Source organism: Bufo gargarizans, chromosome 4, assembly GCF_014858855.1.
Source record: "Bufo gargarizans isolate SCDJY-AF-19 chromosome 4, ASM1485885v1, whole genome shotgun sequence".
Classification (NCBI taxonomy): domain Eukaryota; kingdom Metazoa; phylum Chordata; class Amphibia; order Anura; family Bufonidae; genus Bufo; species Bufo gargarizans.
The window spans coordinates 467,789,179-467,807,484 of NC_058083.1; the positions used below are offsets into that span (position 1 = coordinate 467,789,179).

Consider the following 18,306-nt stretch of genomic DNA (forward strand, 5'->3'; position numbering starts at 1 on the left):
TATCTTTGTCAGAGCTTAGCAACATCCCTAGCAACCAATAGGAAAGTTGCCTACCCCTTACTATATAAGAACCTCCGCAGCAGCCATTTTCAAACATTTTTTGCATTTCTGAGAGCGAGCGAGCAGTGACATTGCTGCGCTCTGTGCTTTCATCTGGATTCTATTCCTTATCCAATTACATTAGTTAGTTAGCTCATATATATAATACAGATAGTTAGTGGGAGATAGTCAGTGTAGGTTAGATAGTGATATAGTGTAGCTGGTTCCAGTGCAGGGTGTTAGGTAGTGTGATATGAATTACTGTTTCTCTTCTGTCCATACATACAGGCTACAGACATACTGCTGTGATGTCACAACAATACTTAGTGCACCAATCAGTAATATCTACTCAGTCCTGATAAAATATGAATTTGCATGTATTGCGCAAAAATAGGCGCATCATTAGTGCAGATTTGCAAAGTTGCGAAAATAATGACTGGAGATCACGATTACTAAAATTTGCGAATTTATTGCAAATATTGCGTGAAAAAAATTGTGAAATATTGTGAAAACGAATATCGCCTATGCCACTCATCACTATTTCTGAACGTTGGCCTGTTGTTGCTGCGCATTGGCCAGCACCAGCTGCTTCAGTATTTCCTCCATCTCGGCTGCTGGCTTATATTGGAATTTTGCTGGTTTAATCCAAGACATGTGAACACTGTGTTTGCCTTACTGGTCTCCCCGCATCCTCCACCATATGTAATGCCGTTGGCTTCTATGACCAGTTTTAAAGAAAGGCAGGGACACAGCAAAGTCTCTTCAACACGGTTTATTACTTGTTCCAGCTAACTTACAGTTCAGTTTCAGCCGGGTCAGGTAATCCAGTGTTTCCTTCACACGCGTGTTGCAGGGTGTGATCTGCAGCCTCTCACTCAGCAGACACACCCTGCATCATGCTGCTGACTTTTAAACACAACCGTGGACATGAACCACGTACAAAACCCGGAGTGGACTGTGAGGAGTATAAGCACCCGGCCAGCTCTTTGCTTACTCCCAGTAAAAGCCAGGTCCGGATTAGCTGAAACCAGCTATGTTAGTTAACAAGAGTGTCCACTATCTATTCTAGTAGACGCACAAGCTAACGACTTTTACTCCACCAAGGCCGGGTACCTTGGTGGCATGTCTCAGGATCCCCACAGCAAACCTCAATATGCATCTCCTTAATAGGTTTCTTGCACCATTCTCGGAGATGCATACAGTCCTTCATATATGAGACCTATCACTGTCTCACAATCAGCAAGACTATTTTCTACAGCATCTGTCCCTGGACTGGAGCATGGAATCACTAGCATTTGTGCTGTGTAGATCAAGTATCAAGTGCTGGTGATTCCACTCTCCAATGCTAGGGACAGATGCCTCTGACAAAGGTGTATTGCTTATGAAGATGTTGAGCGTTATCCAATGTCCATGTCTGAATTAAGTCTCTTTGAGGCACACTTAATCTTCTGAATCCAGTTGCATTGATTTTCTGGAAACTACTTTTAAGGTGATTTTTCCGTTTTGGCCAATTTTTCCTATACACAATGATACAGTTTGGCTCCAGTTTAGAAGATCCAGTAAAGTCATAGGTATGATTCTATTAAAGAAAAGAGTGGCACTGCACTTGACCAATAACGGATCCCTTTTTTTCCCAATACACTCGTCACAGGGGTACTTAGCGGTAAATGTATATGCGGTATCGCAGCTGCCGGTGGTGCTCTATCCGGTATCGCAGCTGCCGGTGGTGGTCTATCTAAGTAACCAGGCAGTTACTGCTTCAACAATATTGTACATATAAGAGACAAACGGGCGGCACTCACCGATGCTTGCAAAAACGTTATCTTTTATTCCTGGTAGAGAGCGGACATCATACACAAGTGCTCCAGCTGAGTTAGGCGACGGCCGTTTCGCACCTCAGTGCTTCCCATTATTCAGAGCTCAGGGAGGGCGGGTAGTAGGTGGCAACAGGCTGCGCTAAGTAACGCCCCTCTGTCCGGTGACTTCACTGCCACACAAGAATATTATGCAGAGCGCAGGGAGGTAGGTTTGTAGAAGGTAACATCAGGGATATGTAATGCTCCTCTGGTCCGGTGATGTCACCGGGCATTGCGCAGCCTTGTCTATGAAAATAGAGAGGAGTGATATGCGGGCAGGAGGCAGAATATCAATGAGGGGGGAGAATGCATGGAGGAGTGGAGACTGATCTGACTGACAGCCCGGACGCCGCGATGCTGCGCTGCCTTGTGGGACCCACAAGGCAGTGTCACAGGAAGTTAATGCGGATATACACAAACATGTCAATATTCAGTGTAGGAGCACTGGAGAAGTGCTAACAATACAGGAACACAACAGGGGGGACCTTGAATCAGCTAGACAGGGTAGGATATCATCTATTTGATCCTGGACATCCCCTTTAAGCACATGGCTATGGTTAGGATGGCCTAGGGGAATAATGGGCAGTTGTCAGTGCTGTTCTCCAATATATATTGGTGGCCCATTATGATTTATTTCTCCTGTTATATTACAGTATTTTGGAGAAAGATAAGAAATCTAGCCAAAACCATCTTTTGACAGAAGGTGGCATTATTGACCATATGTCAAGGGGGCATCCTCAACAATATGTGACACTGAACCAGGTACATTTTTAAAATGAAATGGCCACACCATGTTTTTAAGCCATTATCTGTACAGGACTTATTATGTACTGTAGATGTAAATAGGCATGACTCTATATCTGTAGTCTGCTCTTGGGGCCACATAACGGTAACTAGCAAATATGTGCTATAAGAATTTTCTTTTCCTGAATATTTTTAAAAAATCCTGTCCCATCGAAGATTTACCTCTGTAACGCACATATTTTGTAGCGTGGCCATTGTTAGCATTTTCTTGCATGGACTTGTGTACAGGTGTTGCAGCTGTCCCCTAGAGAAAAAGTATGCTCCTGTTCAGATGGCACATTATCTGCTACTCTGCAGTCTGAGTCTGTTAGTGTGACAGGCCCCAGGTAAGACGGTATCACAGCTGGTTTTCATCTCTTAAATGGCATGCAGGTTCATTTATTTGAAGTTCCTTTAAAGTAGGAATTAATCATTGTTTTGAATAATAATTCTCTAAGGATAGAGGACAGAGACAGCCTGCCGGAGTTCACCGAATCTGGCTTAGCTGGACTGCCGTCCATTGCCAGACCCCGTTGACTGTAAAGAAATCTGACTACTTTCCAGCATAAGTGACAGTTTTTGGCAGGACAAAAACAGTTGCTTTGGAGTCTGGCAGTAAATGGCAGTAGCCTACTGGATCCCTAATCACGAGTGTGAAACTAGCTTACAGGGGTTGTGCAGTCTGTTTGTATTGATAACCTACCTTCAGGATAGGTCATCGGTATCTGATCAGCGAGGGTCTGGCACTGGGCACTCCTGAAGGTCAGCTATTTGAAGAGGAGGCGGCCCTCCGTGTGAGCGCTGCTTTCTACTTATTACACTGCCAGTTGTCTCCTGCCAAATAAACTTCACAAATCCAGCTGTTTGTTGGCATTCCTGAGTACGGTGGTTTTTGGTGTAATTTATTATAGTAATTGTCTCTTGAACAGACTGGAGCCATCCCATAGAAGTGAACGTGGTCGCCATAGTTGTAATTACACTGTTAGCCGCTGCAGTTGCGACAGTGAGCAGGTAAACAGAAAAGGCAGCACACGTATAAGCGCTGCTTTCTCTTCAAACAGCTGATCGGTGAGGGTGCCAGCAGTTGGACCCCTGCCGATCTGATATTGACAACCTATCCTGAGGATAGGTCATCAATAGAAAAAAGTGGACGATCCCTTAAATGAGTTTTCTAATAGATTAATATGCGCTTTACAAGCCTTACCTTACAGTAGGTGAGTACTTTAACCAGGGTCAAACTAGGAACTTAAAGTGGCCCTGGAAAAAAGTGTCCCCATTTGGTAGGCAGGTCTGTAGAAAGTGGGGCAACATGAGTAGGCAGGGACAACCGTACTAGGCTGGGCAAGCAATACCGTGTGCATTCGGCCTAAGAGTGCGGCCACCAGTAGTGAGTTCATAAAAAAGGAGAAATCCTATCTGTCTTCTACACTTTATCTCTTTTTATGATCCACATTTGATTTCACAGGATACTGTGTGGCCATACTCTACAAATCAAACTGATTGCTGTATGTTTTCTTCACGTGTTTATTCTTCTGCGTTCTCTAACTGAGTATTATGTACATTTGTAGACAGGCTTGTTATGTTAGCAGTGTAGATGGCAAGACGTATTAATGTAGAAATATATTCCAATTATTTCTTACACCACAATATTGGGTGAATACATGAGCCTCGTTTACATGAGAACATCAGATGCAAAGGTTATCTTCCCTCTTCATTAATTCTCTTGGGTGAACATTTCAAATGAACAGTGCTGTAATTATTTAGCTCGATGCTGAAACGTCAACATGAAAATGGTGACAGCTCTGGTCCCTAAGTAATTAGCACATAATTGGTACTGCAACTACTGAGCTTTTCAGAATTACTACATATATATATGTTACCCATAAGGAGTATAAATATTTGGCATCAGGGCCATGAGTTTCAAACTCTTATTATTAATAATCATTTTTTAGAGCACCAAGTAACCAATTCATTGACAATCTCCACTCTTCGACATGATCAGTTGGTGGCAGGCTGTAGAAGTCTTATTTTATCAACCAATCTATTTCTATATTCAGTACTGTATTCACAGTTGTGTATCAAGTTTAATTTTTCCTCAAATAGTTGCTGCAGCTTTACAGGAGATGCTTATTGATTTCTATGGGAGTGTGTTGTGGATATGCTCTGTGACCTGTGCAGAAGTCATAGTGCAGGGAGGGGAGGAGGTTAGCTGTGTCCATCACCTATTGGTAAAACCTGTGTTATCTATAGAGATATATCATCTTTCTTTGTAAGCCTGCCTGTGATGGTAATGACTTGACTGCTTTAAAGGGTTCTCTATAGAACAGGAAGTGTCAGCCTATTATGAGGTAAAAAGTATGATCTTCATTTAGTAGTAACTTTGTACCAATACCATTATAGGGTTAGACAAGACATGGCTTTGTTACCTGCAAGCTTGGTATGAGCTTATATTTTACCTATATGTGACAACGATTTTTTAAGAGGCACACAGAGACCTATAGATGTTCTATTGCTTGACATATCATTACAATGTGGCTAAAAAACAATAAGGCATCTCATGGATATGGCACTGTAGGTCAGCAATGTAAGGCAGAACTGAAGGGGCTTCTTGTGCCGGCATACAGGGGCCATTCACATCCTGTGCTATGTGAATGAAGCCGTACTGTTATATATACAGGTGAAACTCGAAAAATTTGAATATCGAGCAAAGTTCATTTATTTCAGTAATGCAATTTAAAAGGTGAAACTAACATATGAGATAGACTCATTCCAAGCAAAGCGAGATATTTCAAGCCTTTATTTGTTATAATTTGGATGATTATGGTTTACAGCTTATGAAACCACAAAGTATAAATTTTGAGGTCCCCTTTGCTCAGGGGATATGGATTAATTAGCTGACTAGAGTGTGACACTTTGAGCCTAGAATATTGAACTTTTTAAAAAAAAATCAAATTTTAAGCTGCATTAATGCAACTCTTTTGAATTTGCATTACTCAAATAAATGGACTTTTGTACAATATTCTAATTTTTCGAGACCTTATGAATTTAAGGTCAGAATTTGGTAGATTTTACAATTTGAAATTGAAGTGTGCATTAAATAAAATAATATTTGAAACGTGGTAGTTAGTAATTTTAGTAAAGTTAATGTAAAAAAAAAAAAAAGAAGAAAAAGAATCTTTTATGTTCTCTGTCTTCGGGACTTTGATTGCATTGCTGTGAAATGCTTGGAATATTGGCCTTTTACAAAAGATTTCTAGAAAAAGAAGAATAAAAAAAGAAAAGCAGCCCAGTTTCAATTATTTGAGATTGTTACTATGTACGCCTCTCTATTATGTGCTGTCAGAAAGTCATTCAGGTAGAAGTGATGAGGCTTCTTTTTCTTAGTTTCTTCTCATATATGGGAAGAGAAGAAGGGTCATTGACTTCACTGTAAAGTGTAAGAAAGAGGAACAGTAATCAGCTGTCCTGTAAATAAATTAACATTTATTTCGGCCAGTGGTAGATATTTTTGGTACACAAAAAAATTTCAAATTAATAAAATAAAATTCCATGTTTCCAAATGGGAAAACTTTTTGGGGGATGATCACTTGTACTGTGTTTTCCATGTGCAAATCTTGAGGTTTTGCCTCAACTCATGGGTGACACCATTAATGAGCACCTGTCAGCAGATTTGTACCTATGAAACTGGCGGACATGTTACATTTGCGCTTGGCAGTTGAAGACATCTGTGTCGGTCCCATGTTCATATGTGCCCACATTGCTGAGAAAAATTAAGTCTTAATATATACAAATGAGCTTCTAGCAGCAGGGGCGTTGTCATTACACCTAGAGACTTTGCTTTCTTTGCAACTGCACTTTGATTGACTTTAGACGAAGTCAGGGCCAGGCATGATCATGCATGCACTGCCTGGTCCTGTCAATCAAAATACAAAGGAGGTAGTTGCAGTTATGAGTTAGGACACAAAGCAATCTTTTTCTAGGAACTGCTTTTCAATTTAGTAAAATTAATAAAGCATAACAAAAACTATAAAAATGTGGTATTTCCATAATCTTACATACCTGGAAAATAAAGTTATGCAATTTTTACAGTGCATCGAACATTGTAAAAAAAAAACAACTAGAAAATGACAGTTTTTAGACACTGTTGCCTATGCCTAAGTTTTTAAAGTTTATACAGTAGAGTAAAGAAACCCAAAATAGCAGTTACGTCCTTAACCACTTCCAGACTGGGCCATTTCCCTCTTCCCGACCAGGCCTAATTTTGCTAATCTGACATGTGTCATTTGTGGTTATAGCTTTGGAACACTTTTACTTATCCAAGCCATTCTGAGATTGTTTTCTTTCTTTATTATTTGACACATTGTACATCATGTTAATGGTAAATTTGAGTCATTATGTTTTACCTTTATTTATAAAAAATAATTCACAGTTTTTTTTTGTTTTGTTTTTTTAATCTCTCTGCTATTGATGGTGAAGGCTTGATAGTGAGGATACTCAGTAATTAACATTCACCATATGTCTACTTTGTTGACATAATTTTGGTAATGTAGATAAAATATCTGTGGATCACTCCAGCTGGACAATATGGAACAGGTGCTCTTGGTCTTAGTGGCCCACCCAGCCACAGGCAAATGATAGAAATAATGAAAAGATAGACCAGGCACTCTATATATGTGGCCAACAAAAATTGAGATATTTATTGAATAGACCTATAAAATCAATTATCTAAAAACATATGTAATGACATAGCAGCATATAATATCATAGCAGCATAAAATAACAATATCCAACCGACATATAGCAGCAACAATAGGTAAATGGTGCAATAATATGTCAATAGCAGCAATATGGCATAAATTGTATCAAATAGCAGCAATGTAGCATATAAAGTAGCAGGTAACAGCAGTGGGTGATGCAACAAATGTATCAAAAGGCAACAATGTTTAAAGTCCATCCATATGAACCGCAAACTAATTGTGCATTTTGTAAAAAAAAAACTAATGTTCCTCTTTAAATATCGCAGGGAATATAGCACTAATTAAAAGCCAACCACGGAAAACCGCCAGTCTTTCCATAAAATGAATTTCCTATGTTCCGGATCAGAATGTCTTTTATTTTTCACAGTTCCACTCCTGGCTAGCTGTATTAGCGCATTTATATGAGTCACTAGTCTTTGAAATATAGCGGGAGAGACCAGAAGGTACAATGCGGTAAGCACTCAAGGTGGCGTCCCACCTACTTGTGATTGCTAGTACAATGTTACCTTACTCTGGTCGCTTCATCTTTCTGAATGCCAACTCGGTAATCTGTAATGAAGCGGATGTCTGCTGACTCTGTATCCAGTGTCGTGAGCAGGTTCTGCGCTCAGTAAGGCCAGGTATCGCCGGAGTTTTCGTTGCAGGAACTTAAGTCAAATCCAGGGGAGACTCTTTACCAGCATGCCGGTGCAAGGTGCAGCCCATACGTATTTCGGGGATGTTGCCCCTTCCTCACTGGCCACCTTGAGTGCTTACTGCATTGTACCTTCTGGTCTCTCCTGCTATATTTCAAAGACTGGTGACTTATACACTCACCTAAAGAATTATTAGGAACACCATACTAATATGGTCCCCCTTTTGCCTTCAGAACTGCCTTAATTCTACGTGGCATTGATTCAACAAGGTGCTGATAGCATTCTTTCGAAATGTTGGCCCATATTGATAGGATAGCATCTTGCAGTTGATGGAGATTTGAGGGATGAACATTGTCATGTTCAAGAAACCAATTTGAAATGATTTGAGCTTTGTGACATTATCCTGCTGGAAGTAGCCATCAGAGGATGGGTACATGGTGGTCATGAAGGGATGGACATGGTTAGAAACAATGCTCAGGTAGCCCGTGGCATTTAAACGATGGCTAATTGGCACTAAAGTGTGCCCAGAAAACATTCCCCACACCATTACACCACCACCACCACCAGCCTGCACAGTGGTAACAAGGCATGATGGATACATGTTCTCATTCTGTTTACGCCAAATTCGGACTCTACCATTTGAATGTCTCAACAGAAATTGAGACTCATCAGACCAGGCAACATTTTTCCAGTCTTCAACAGTCCAATTTCGGTGAGCTCGTGCAAATTGTAGCCTCTTTTTCCGATTTGTAGTGGAGATGAGTCGTACCAAGTGGGGTCTTCTGCTGTTGTAGCCCATCCGCCTCAATGTTGTGCGTGTTGTGGCTTCACAAATGCTTTGCTGCATACCTTGTGTGGTAACGAGTGGTTATTTCAGTCAACGTTGCTCTTCTATCAGCTTGAATCAGTCGGCCCATTCTCCTCAGACCTCTAGCATCAACAAGGCATTTTCGCCCACAGGACTGCCGCATACTGGATGTTTTTCCCTTTTCACACCATTCTTTGTAAACCCTAGAAATGTTTGTGCGTGACAATACCAGTAACTGAGCAGATTGTGAAATACTCAGACCGGCCCGTCTAGAACCAACAACCATGCCACGCTCAAAATTGCTTAAATCACCTTTCTTTCCCATTCTGACATTCAGTTTGGAGTTCAGGAGATTGTTTTGACCAGTACCACAACCCTACATGCATTGAAGCAACTGCCATGTGATTGGTTGACTAGATAATCGCATTAATGTGAAATAGAACAGGTGTTCCTAATAATTCTTTAGGTGAGTTTATATATGCGTTAATACAGCTAGCCAGGAGTGGAACTGTGAAAAATAAAAGACATTCTGATCCGGAACATAGGAAATTCATTTTATGGAAAGACTTTGGCGGTTTTCCATGGTTGGCTTTTAATTAGTGCTATATCCCCTGCGATATTTAAAGAGGAACATTTGTTTTTTTACAAAACGCACAATTAGTTTGCGGTTCATATGGTTGGACTTTAAACATTGTTGCCTTTTGATACATTTGTTGCATCACCCACTGCTGTTACCTGCTGCTTTATATGCTACATTGCTACTATTTGATACTATTTATGCCATATTGCTGCTATTCACATATTATTGCACCATTTACCTATTGTTGCTGCTATATATCGGTTGAATATTGTTATTTTATGCTGCTATGATATTATATGCTGCTATGCCATTACATATGTTTTTAGATAATTGATTTTATAGGTCTATTCAATAAATATCTCGATTTTTGTTAGCGACATATATAGAGTGCCTGGTCTATCTTTTCATAATTTTGGTATTGTGTTTTTATTTGTTTAGGATGTTAGAAGTTTTTGAATTTTAGAAGCAATTTTTAAGAATTTCCTAAATCAACTTTTTTAACGACCAGTTTCGTTTATGAAGTCATTTTGTGGGGGTTTACATAGTAGAAACCAGCCATAAATGACCCCATTTCAGAAACTACACCCCTCAAGCTTATTCAAAACTGGTTGTAGAAATGTTGTCAACCTTTTTATTAGTTTAATTTTCTTAAGTATTCTACAGGAATTAAAGCAACATTTTTTGCCAGATTTTTCATTTTAATAAATGTTTTCCTGTAACACATCAAGGGTTAATAACAAAACGAACCTCAATATTTATTACCCTGATTCTGCAGTTTACAGAAACCCCCCATATGTGGTCGTATACCACTGTATGGGCACACGACAAGGCACAGAAGGCAAGGAGAGCCATATGGTTTTGCTACCATTTCGGGGTACATACAGCTTTTTGTCAATTAACATTATAATTTTTGGGAGGTAAGATAACAAAAAAAAGGTGAGTTTGAGGTGAGTTTTCTTTTTTACGGCGTTCACCTTATGGGGTAGATCATGTGATTATTTTTATAGAGCCATTTGCTATGGACGCGGTGATATTGGGGAATTTTTTTTCTTTTTATATTTGATACTTTCTTTTTAATTTTTTGGGTATTTTTATAAAACACTATGATTTTTTATTTATTTTTTTACACTTTGTGTCCCCCATTAGGTCATACAAGACCTCTGGGAGACTTTTAACTTCATTATTATTTTTTTCTTTCTCCTGTAACTGGGGTTGACATAGAAGCCCCAGTTACAAGGGAAATACACCCCCCAGAGAGGCTGTACAGCAGTATACTTTGCTGTACAGCCTCAGTGCAGGGCTGATCATGGTCTGTGGAAGACCCGGCAGCTCCTGCACTCCCCCGTCCTGGCGGTCACATGACCTCCGGGCCAGGACATGAAGCGGCCCATCTCTAACTTGCTGTATATACAGAACTCATTCAGCGCTGTGTATACAGCTATCTAGATGGCAGGGACTCCCAGGAATGGTCCCTGCCTTCACTTTTGGGGGGGGGGGGGGGAATTAAATCATAATATGAGTAAGGTGTAAGTCCAAGAGACATGGCAGGTGCCCCCTAGGATACACATGCAAAAAGTTCATAACCTAGACTGTAGAGTCGCTGTGAAGTTCTTTGACAAAACAATGAGGGGTACACATACACATATAAGTTGTCAATGGGGAGAGAGGAGGAGTCTTCTGCCTTAAGTTCTTCAAAAGGACCAGGGAGAGTCAGGACTTTTCACATTAGACTGTTGGCTGGGCCCGCCATTCTCGTGGGTAAAGCCAACAATGCACTAAAGTATATGCAGGCTCAAACTGTCGAAATCTATTAATAAAGCTCCCTTATGGAATTTTTTTAATTGAGAGTTCCTGAAACTTTACCCTGAAAATATACTACAGTTCCTGTGAACTGACCCTCTTATCTGAAATGGTAGTGCATTGTCATACACGACCCCTTGCTACAATCAAAGTTACAGACAACTATCAGATTAATATCCAAGCAGCAGGTTCAGCGATACTAATAACTGAAAATGGACTCCAGTTTGTGAATTCCTAAGAAATGACTCTTTAAAGGTCAAACAAAAAGGCTGACGTTTGCATTTAAATTGTGATATTGTGTATAGACAATATCTATATCTTTACATTTCATAAGATTTTTGTGTATGTTTTGTAATTTGGGAATGTGCATCACTATGCAATGTTTATGGAGGATAATCAGTAAGGTCAGTCAATAAGCCCTGAAGCTTGGACAACATTTTGTTCACAGTCCTCTATTTTATTCTGTTTGCAGACAGCATTTTCTTGACTTTTTTGTGCTTTTTTATTGTTAAAAAATCATGACGAGCCAACAAAACGTTGACAACCCTGATGCTACTTTAATGTCTAAAAAAAAATAGTATAGACTATATATATCACATTTTGGTTTTGGGAATTTTAGTTGCATTTTTGTAATACATTTTCTTTATTTAAATAAAAATATTTAATGATCTGCAGTTTATGTCTGTAGGGTTCACTGTAGAACAAAAACATAAGGAAAAATACATATACAAGTATAGTGTTCCTATACCGCGCTATCTCCAGAAGTACTACAGAGCTGTAATTAAATCTCTCATCCTCTGCTAACACTGTCCTAGTCTACACTGCAAAGCTAACAAGCAAGGCAAGGCACTAAAAGCATCAGCTTATTGTATCTGCTTTTTTCGCCAGTGTGAAAATAAACTGTAATAAAACCTCATGAAAATAACGTGACTTTTCCTCAGAGTACCTTAATTCTAGACTCTAGTAGTCACATCAGGCATCACATATTTGGTATGCTCAGAATAACTGGTGACTTTTTTAAATAATAAAGAATTTGGTACTTAAACCAGGCACCTTAGATTAACACTGTATATGGAAAATGAAAAGTGCCAATTTTAGCACAATTTTTCCTGTGCAAAACGTCAAAAAAATAAAAATACTTCATACAGGTACATTAAGATAAATAAGAATCTATTCCCACGAAAAAAATAAATAATTTTTAAAAACTGTCCAAGCAATTATCTTTAAAATGGATCAAAAACAGAAATGATATTTGTTGAAAGAAAGTTATAATTACTAGATGATATAAAACTGTATATTTCTGAGAAATTGTTAGTCACCCAGCTGTAGCTTTCGACTCCTACCATTCTTCCCATACCACGTGACTGGTGTTAACTGTGAGCAATACAAAGCTCCGCTCTTCCAGCTGTGTTTTTCACAACATATTATATTGCCCTTAGAAAATGTTTACTTTTTGTTCTAGATGTTCGAAGAGTAGTGCTTCTAACGTGAGCAAATGTTTCCTGTGGTGTCAACAGTGCCTTACTATTCATTTTGTTTGTCTTATTTTATTAGAAGATTCAAGGGAAACAAAACAACCGCAATGCAATTTAGGGAAAATTGCATTGGTACTGATGAAAAATTATTGCATACTATACGACGGTTACCAAGGCATAATATATAGCTGAGCATAGTGCCATCTGTAATACTGGTCTCCTGTTATGTTGTCAAAAGGCCCTTTGCATCTTAGCATGGCCCAGGTGCATCTGCTAACTCTCCCTTGCTATTCCTAACACCCTATTGCTACTCCCATCTGTGATCATGTATAAATGTGCAGTAACTTACACCACTACTTGTTGAAAATTATTTAGTAAATTAATTTTATTAGAAGAGTAACTTTGACAGTCAACACGTTTTCTTGAGTTTCTATAACCAAAAAAATCTAGACTACAATATTAAGGCCATGTTCGCATTTCATAGAGCAGCCTGCCAAAGTTCAAAGGATACGGCATTACTTAATTCTACAGATCATTTCCGGATCCCAATTGACTATAATGTTATCTGGTGTCAGTGATTTGGCTGGAAAAATACCGCTACATGCAGTGGTTAGCCGTCCTAATGCATTTACATACAGCAGTGCACAGGATGGGATGAATCAGGGGGTCCAACAGCAAACTGACGAACTAGGGTCTCATTAGTCCTCTCTCTTAATAAAGTTGCAGTGTGCATGTTGATTCACTTGTATGGGGCTGTCAGAGTGCTATGTCAGTTGAATAATAGTAAGGGTCCATTCACAGGTCCGGAAAATGGGGCCACGTCCGTTCCACAATTTTGCGGAACGGGTGCGGATCCATTCATTTTCAATGGGGCCGGAATGTGCTATCCTCATCTGCACTTCCGGATCCGTAAAAAAAAAAAAAAGAACATGTCCTATTCTTGTCCGCAATTGCGGACAAAAAAAGGCATTTTCTATGAGGGTGCCGACAATGTGCGGTCTGCAGGGGAAAAACACACAGATAAACCAAAACATAATGCAAAAGGAAACACTTAACTTTCCAGTAGCTATGGCAGCAACAGGAATTCAGCCAAGAACCAAACACCAGCAGACCACAGATACTACTGAAGCTATAAACTGCACAGCAATGTGGGAGAAGCAACCATAAATAAGGAAAGTTGAATGACCACAATAGCAAGAACTGGAGGTTAAAGGTGCGGCCAGTATCAGAAACAACACAGACGTCTATTGATCCACAAGGAAACCTGTCAGATCAAAGCACGTGTTGCCAGTCTCACAGATCTTCTGTCACCCACTGTCATGGGGACGTCCGTATGTCCCTGTGCGTCCGTGACACAGGACTACTCCCCGTGTAATTTATGGCAGCTCATGCGTGACACTTGCAATTTGCTCATGGCCTTTCAGGAGGCCACTTTATTTTTCAGTCACCAGGACTACGGGATGAATAATGTCATTCCATTGCTTCACATTTTGGTGGGGATGCTGATACATCTTACTGGTGAGGGGACTGAAGACATGGAGCCTATATTACACAACCACCTGAGCCTTGTGGAGGTCGAACTGACACAGGAGGAGGATGAGGAGAAGCACATAAATGCCCAGGAATTCTATACAGAACTAGGTGGTTTATCTGCTCAAGTAAAAGAGCAGGAGGAGCAAGAAGGCGACAACGCAGATGAACCCAACAGATCGTGGCAGTATGCAGTGGAGATGGAGACAGGGAATCCCTTAGAGTTCCTTGTGCAAATGGCCAGATGCATGCTAAATTGCTTGCATAATGACGGCCGCATTATCACAGAGCGATGACTACTGGCTGTTAGATGTTAGATCCCTCGCTACCTGTCCAAAATGGGGGCCTTTTTTTTTTTACACTGAAAAATTTGAACTACTATTGATACACCCTTTGTAATTGTTTGGTCGCTGCCTACATGCGCCATCACCCATCCTTACAAAGGTCTGAGAAGGGAACCCTCTGAGCTCACATTCCACTGCCATGATTGCTGGAGGAGGTTGGGGGGGCAGAAGCAGCACCAGCTCCATCAGCAGCAACTTAAGTCTCTGATTAGCAGTTTTCTTCAGTCAACCACTGAAGAGACCAGCCAGCAGCAGCAGGACATGGAGCAGAACCTGAACCAGCAATTGGTGGCATACTTGGACTGCATTCTATCACCCCAGATCCAAGATCTCCTGGACTACTGGGCAGCCAAACTTGATTTGTGGCCGCAACTGGCCAAGTTTGCCCTGGGCAAGCTTTTCTGCCCAACAGTAGTGTGGCATAGTTACCCCAAAGAAAACTCACCTTTCAACACAAAATGTTGAGAAGATGAATTAGGCATGGATCAACCAAGATTTCCAGACACAGGTGCCTGATGCAACAGATTAGATGATTCTAGCAGTAATGATTTGACAGTAGTGTGCTGCCACTCTGGAAAATTGTGTCAAATGGCCCGTTGCCTCTGCCCACATGTTGTTGCCACTATTCTGATACTGCCACCTACCTGATGCCACATGCCTGCTTCCTCTACTGCCATCTGCTCCTACAGTTATCTGCCACCATCTTGGGCTGTTGCTCCCTCCACCCCTCACTCCACTCTGTTAAGGGGCCACTATTGTGATTCTTCATGCTGTTGCCACCCTCACCAGTCTGTTACAGGACCACTAGTGTCCCTTTTTGGCCATATAGACATCACCATTTATTTTTTCATTCTTGTAATCCATCAGAAGAACAGAAAAATAACATTTGATCGTCCATAAGGCCTCTATAACACGGTCAAAATTTTGCATCAGGATTTGATCGTTATTTGAAAGCCAAAAGCAGAAGTGGGTCCAAAACACAGAATGGACTCAAATAGTTCCATCACACATTATCTTTGTTTTGGAAGCGTTCCTGTTTTTGCCTTACAAATACTGATCAAATGCTGACCAAATTCTAATGGTTTGAAGGTGGACGCTCAAAATACAGGGTCACTTTTTTGGGGCTGTTCTTCTGATGGATCAAAGGAACAGAAAAATAAACAATGATGTGAAAACAGCCTTACTGCTGAAACCCTCCCCACTGTTAAGGGGCCACTACTGGGGCCACTGCACAGTTAAGTCCACGCCGATAAATTAGACCTTAAGCTAACATTGACCTATAAGGCTGAGTACACATTGTTGTTTGGTCAGTTATTTCCATTTTATTGTGAGCCAAGCCTCGGATTAGGAATCAGACTGACTTATTTTCAGGGAAACACGGTAGTAAAATCCTGTGCAGGAATGGTTTTATAAGGCTACTTTCACACTAGCGTTCGGGGCTCAGCTTGTGAGTTCCGTTTAAAGGCTCTCACAAGCGGCCCCGAACGGATCCGTACTGCCCTAATGCATTCTGAGTGGATGCGGATCCGCTCAGAATGCATCAGTCTGGCACTGTTTGTCCTCCGCCCGGCCGTGCGGAGGCAAACGGATCCGTCCAGACTTACAATGTAAGTCAATGGGGACGGATCCGTTTGAATTTGACACAATATGGCTCAATTTTCAAACGGATCCGTCCCTATTGACTTTCAATGTAAGTCAAAACGGATCCGTTTGCATTATCATGAAAAAAAAAAAAATATATATATATATATATATATATATACTTTTTTTTGTTCATGGTAATGCAAACGGATCGGTTCTGAACGGATCTAAGCGTTTGCATTATAGGTGCGGATCCGTCTGTGCAGATACCAGACGGATCCGCACCTAAATGCAGGTGTGAAAGTAGCCTAAATTAAAAAGGGCTCTTGGCAACAATGACTCCATTTTATATGAGGACACATTATGTCAAATAATACTTCCATAGAATATCCACATAGTACTGCCTAAATAATACTACTATACAATGCCTGTATCATACCGTAACCAAATAAAACTACCATATACTTTCCACACAATACTTTCCAATGTCCTTTCTGTACTCTTGCCACCTCCTAAAACCAGGCCTGGTCATGTGTTTGAGGACGTGTAGTGTTTTTGATGCTTTTAATTTTAACTCTCCTGAAAAGAACGCCTTTGTCGGAAAATGATTTAAACTCTGTCCTAAATATCTCAAGACAATTATGTCTTAAAATTTGTCATTAAAACGAATATGATCTGGGTGTTCAGAAGCCTGGTTGAAATGAAGTAGAGTCATATAGTAAACCATGGTTCTCTGTGGAGTTGCGCTCATAAATCTCTTTCGTACCCTACATGGGAATATACTGTATATTGTTTAATGAGCATCTGTTGAACACAATCTCCCTTTATCCCTAATGACCCCACTTTTGTGTAACTCAGACTTTTAGGCCAAATCTGACCCCTCTTTTGTATAAAACAGATTTTCAGGTCAAAGTTCACATGACCGCCTAAGCACATGGCCGCTTAAGTACCATCAAAAGAGTGTGTGCTTTTAACGATTAGACATTGCACTCTACAAATCTACACCGACACACAGAAGTCAATGACTAGATAATCAATAGTAAAGTCTGACAAAAGCAAAAAATGATCCTAAAGTAGATAGTCCAGGATTTTTAAGACTGAAAGTAGAAATTCAAGGGTGCCATATGAATGTACTTTTTTTTTTCGTATTAAAACCCTTTGCTGCACATTTAGTGGTGGCGGCTTTCTTTGAATGTAATATAATCTGCAGAATCTGATATTGGTATCGAGCCTGAATTTCCTCATGCTTCATGCAACAAATCGATTTTTCCCTGAAATGGGGTAAAAAATAAAAAATAAATCATACTTACCTCATCCTATTGAGCACGAAGGGCCATCGCCATGTTGATTGAAGATACCAGGTGAAATTCTGTGCACGTTGACGTTACCACGCTGGCTTATGTGATGACATCATCACGAGCCGCACAAGATTTGGTGGGGGATTTTCAATCAAGATGGCGGAGGTGGGCTCTTTGCGATCAAATGGATGAGGTATGATTTTAATTTTTTATTACAGACTCAAATATTAAAGTCAGATGCCGCAACCCATAATGAACGTGGCATCTGATGGGTACAATGATGGGGGTGGAGCAATTGCAGTTCCCTGTCATTGCACCCATGATTTACAAAGAAATGTGCTTCATGACCAACAAATCACAAATAAAAATGTTTTGTAGTATTCGACAAAGCATCCAAATTTAATTTGCCATAACTTCGCTCAACACTAGTCGCTACAGTACATCCTTTTTACTTTGTGACCAAACAAAATACCAACTTTTCTCATTGGCCCATCTAAACACCCCACTGCTCTTTTGTCGGCTGATAAGATCTTTTAGGTTGATATGAAAATAATTGTTTGTCGGCAGCACATCTCGCTGTGTACACAGGTCATGTTCTGCCTACAATATGCAAAATGCACGGGCAACAAACAGTGGTGTTAACAATGTATTATTATTATTTATTATTTAAGCGCCATTCATTCCATAGCGCTGTACATATGATAAGCGGTGCACATACATAACACAGACAATTGTACTAATCATAAACAAGATGAATTACAACTGGTACAGAAGGAGAGAGGGCCCTGCCCGTGAGGGCTTACAATCTACATGGTATGGG

The 18,306-nt window shown here is 40.2% G+C and overlaps 1 protein-coding gene across 1 annotated transcript in view; it reads left to right on the plus strand.

Annotated features, from left to right (window-relative positions):
* The window catches only part of MACROD2 (mono-ADP ribosylhydrolase 2), a 2,142,907-nt gene that overhangs the window by 986,287 nt on the left and 1,138,314 nt on the right, over positions 1 to 18,306 (plus strand). The gene's annotated exons all lie outside the window — the stretch shown is intronic.